This window comes from Petaurus breviceps, unplaced genomic scaffold (genome assembly GCF_028583685.1).
Source record: "Petaurus breviceps papuanus isolate PSGF00001 unplaced genomic scaffold, PetGlider_PUasm1.0 129, whole genome shotgun sequence".
In the NCBI taxonomy this organism is placed as follows: Eukaryota; Metazoa; Chordata; class Mammalia; order Diprotodontia; family Petauridae; genus Petaurus; species Petaurus breviceps.
Genome location: NW_027185665.1, coordinates 6,072,983 through 6,077,404, shown reverse-complemented (window position 1 = coordinate 6,077,404; position 4,422 = coordinate 6,072,983).

Here is a 4,422-nt window from a genome sequence, read left to right as displayed (position 1 = left end):
AATACAATATTTACAGCACCAACAGTCACTATGAATATACCTGCATAGTGCTCAATCGCAAAATATAACAGATTCTCCATATAGAAGACAGAAGCAAAACATCTATTCAGATGCCAGAAAACCAAATCCCAAAGCCAGTAAACAGATTCCATCATAGTAGCAAAGAAGTTAATAAACCACAACAGTGCAGAGAGCCAAAGCATCCCTTAGCCTTCCCACAAGCCAACACAAGCTTAGCTGTTACAGCAAATGGCAAACACCAACTTTCACTCACAAGCCTAATTGTCTCTTTCTGGTGCAGCCTTTCCTTCCAACGGTGTCTAGCTGTTCTGACTCCCAGCTTCCTGTGGGCTCTGTTCCACCCTTCAGCAAACTCCTTCCACCACAGGCTCCATATGATTACATTCAGTCTATTAGGGGGCAGAGTATAATTTCTTTTTTTTTTTTGGAGGGGCAATTGGGGTTAAGTGACTTGTCCAAGGTCACATGGCTAGTAAGTGTTAAGTGTCTGAGGCCAGATTTGAACTCAGGTCCTCCTGACTCCAAGGACAGGGCTCTATTCACTGCACCACCTAGCCAACCCCAGGGTATATTTTCAAAGCAGAGAAGGTCTTCAAATTTCCATTACCATTACACATCACTCAGCTGAAACTTCTCTCTCCAAAATTACCAATGATCACTTAATTACCAAATCTAATGTTTTCTTCTCAGTCTTCATCCTTCTTATCCTGTCTATAGCATTTATTGCATTGATGACTCTCTTTTCTTCCATACACTTTCCTCTCTGGGTTTTTGGAACATTGTACATTAATGGTTTTCCTTCTCTGTCTCCTTTACTAACTGATCATTCATGTCATGCCCCTTGATTGTGGGTGTACTCCAAGCTTATATCCTGGAATCTCTTCTCTTTTCTCTCTATATCCTCCCTAGGTGACCTCATCAGCTCCCATGGGTTCAATGACCATCTCTGTGCAAAAGACTCCCAGATCTACATATTCAATCCTACAGTTCTACTGAGTTCCAGGGCTCCATAAGGACCCACATATTACATATTTCAAACTGGATGTATGACCAGTTCAAAACTGATTTTTTTTTTATTTAGCTAGGTGGCACAGTAACCTGGTATCAGGAAGACTCATCTTCATGAGTTCAAACATGGCCTCAGACATGTACTAGCTGTGTGACCCTGGGCAAGTCATTTCACTCTATTTACCTCAGCTTCCTCATCAGTAAAAATGAGGTAAAGAAGGAAATGGCAGACCACTTTAGTATCTTTGCCAAGGAATTCACAAATGGGGTCATAAGAAGTCAGGCACAGCTGAAAAACAACTGAACAAAATTTCTTAATCTATCCCATCTTTGAAACTTCTCTACTATTGTTGAAGGCATCACCACCTTTCTAGTCACTCAGGTTCACTGTCACTTATTCACAAATCCAGTTTAAAAAATCTTTTTTCTATCTCCATAACTTCTCTTGCACATGGTCCTTTCTATTACTCACACAGCCACCATTTGACGTCAGGCCCCCTCTTTGGTCAGTTTTTTTTTTATTAATTTGTTTGTTTCCTTTTAGTTTACAGGATTCAATTCCACAATTCCTTGAGTTTCACATTTTGTCCCCCTCCCCCCTATGGCGGCTTATAGTCAAGTATAGGATCTGTAAATACTTTCACATTATATATTATATATATTAGTCAGGTTATAAGGACGGATTGTACCAGCTGGAATTAAAAATGGTAAAGAGGACATAAAACCAAATAAGAGAAGGAAAAAGATCAGGTATTTTGCTTCCACCTGGATATAAACTCAGTTCTTTCTAGTTCTTTCTCTGGATGCACATATTTCTCTCCATCATGAGTCTTTTGGGATTGACTTATATCACTGCATTGCTGAGTCCAGTCTATCAAAGTTGGTCATCACACATACGTTGTGTCTGTAATTGTGTACAAATTTCTCCTGGTTCTACTCTTCTCACTCAGCATCCGTTCTTTTAAGCCTTTTCAGGTAAATATGAAGACTGTCTGCTCCTCATTTCTTATAGCACAATAGTATTCCATAACATGCATATACCACAACTTGTTCAGCCATTCCCCGATTGATGGGTACCCCCTTAATTTCCAATTCTTTGCTACCACAAAAAGAGCTGCTATAAACATTTTTGTACATATGGGTCTTTCTCCCATTTCTATGATCTCTTTGGGATATAACCCTAGGAGTGGTATTGCTGGATCAAAGGGTATGAAAGTATTTATAGCCCTTTGGGCATAATTTCTTTGGTCAGTTTCTTGGAGCCAAAAGTGGACACTAAATTGGATGAGGGTGGGCTCAGCATGTCCACCCACCAGAGGTTCTAGTCCTCCCTGAAAATCCCATATACCCCAATTCCCCAACTAAATATCTCTAGGGCTTCCTCTTTCTACCAGCCTCACCCCAAGTGAACACTAGAACCCTTTGGAAGTAACTACTACAGATTCAGACTTTAGAAAAACCATCTTGGCAAATCAACGAAGGACAGGTTGGAATGGGAAAGAACCCGAGACAAGAAGACCAAGTAGAAGACTGTTGTAAGAGCCCTGGAAAGATGTGATGAGGTCCTGCACTAGGGTTGTTAGTGGCTGTGTGAGTGAAGAAGACATATATAAGGAATGTTGCGAAGGCAGAAATAATGAGTTTGAGTTTTTAGCAGACTGGTCCCAGAGGTGAAATGAGAAAATGTACCTTCCTCCCAAAGGCATTAGATTATGGTTATATAACACTGAATAAACTGTCAGACTCAGCTGGTACGTTGGGTAGTTTTGCTGATATATTTCTTTCCTCCTACTCTTTTATCATTTAGTCCAAGAGGTGGCTCCAGTGGGGATGGACGAAGAGAGATATTTAGAAATGAAGGCAATATTAAAAAGAAAATAGTCATTTTTAAAAATAAAACAATTGTAAAAACTAAATTCACAATTATCTGATTGAGCCAATCCTCATATCAATGAATCATTTTTATAACGATCTAAATGAAAATTCACTAGTTTATAATTAATGAATAATTTGTTTTGTGCTTATTAAATTTATGCTCCTGTAAATTTTCAAATTTTTTCAAAGAAAGACCTATGAGTGTGGGTTATTGAATATAATCTGAAAAGACTTTGTTGTCAAAAAATTCCAATGGGATGAGACTCTTGGAATATATTTTTTAAAAGTACAAATTCATGAGGGGAACCTTAGAAGTACTAAGATCAGTTGAGGTGTTTTGGATGCTGCATAGCCTTCTCCACTAATGTTAAGCTTACAGTTTATTAAAATCCCCCAGGTATTTTCATATGAACAGATGCATTTGTACAATAAATTCTAAGTGCAAGACCTTATGTTTGTCCCTGTTTATTTTCATCTGATTAGATGTGGTTCATTCCTTTAGCCTATCAAAGTCTTTGGAGATCTCAGTTTCCTGTCATAGAAGCATTTCCTAAGTGTGCTATTTATGTCTTTATTCCAGTCATTGATACAGATGACCAAGAGAATAGAGTCAAGCACAAACTTCCTTCTAGGCTGACATTGATCTGCTAATCACACTCTTTGTAGTTCAATTAATTCCAAATTCCCAAACACATCATCAACCCACCGACATCTTTCACTTTAGGCTCATAGGATTGATTTAGGGCCATCATAGTGCTTGGAGATCATCTAGTTCTTATCTTATCGATGAGGAAAGTGAAACCCAGATATGTTTAATGCCTTAACTTGATGTGTGATGGAAAATGACTGAAGGATTTTGAGGAAATGAATATGTTCATGTCTATGCCTAAATAAAATAAATCTGGCAGCAGCATGAGAACATTTGAGTGAGGATCAAAGTGGGAAGAAACAGGAATGATTTCATGGTGGGTACACACTATAGACCAACCCTGCCAGATGGAGGAAATGGATAAGGAGTTCCGTATGCAAGTCATAAGCCTGATACTGAAGCAGGACATCATAGAGACAAGAGATTTCAGCTATCCAGACATAAGCTGGAGGACTTTTTCTTAAAAAGAAAAAAAAATCAGGGCATCTCATATATTCTTGCCTTGATAATTCCTGGTAATTTTATCTTTCAGAAGGTAGAGAAAGTGATGAAAGGATTTGACAAAATAGGAGGATCTAACTGTTAAGTGGAAACAATACATACTTCAGAGAAAGTGATTATGTTATTGTATAATTCATAATAGATGAGGAAAGGGACAACAGACACAGTTTGTACCTTAAATTTTGGGAGAAAAAATAGCAGAAAGTACAGAGAAAATATAGATATGACCTGGGACTGGAAAAGGCAAGTTCAAGTCTTGCAAGAAAAGCAAATGATTCCAATGTGGAATAAAAAGGAGAGAGAGAGAGAGAGAGAGAGAGAGAGAGAGAGAGAGAGAGAGAGAGAGAGAGAGAGAGAGAGAGAGAGAG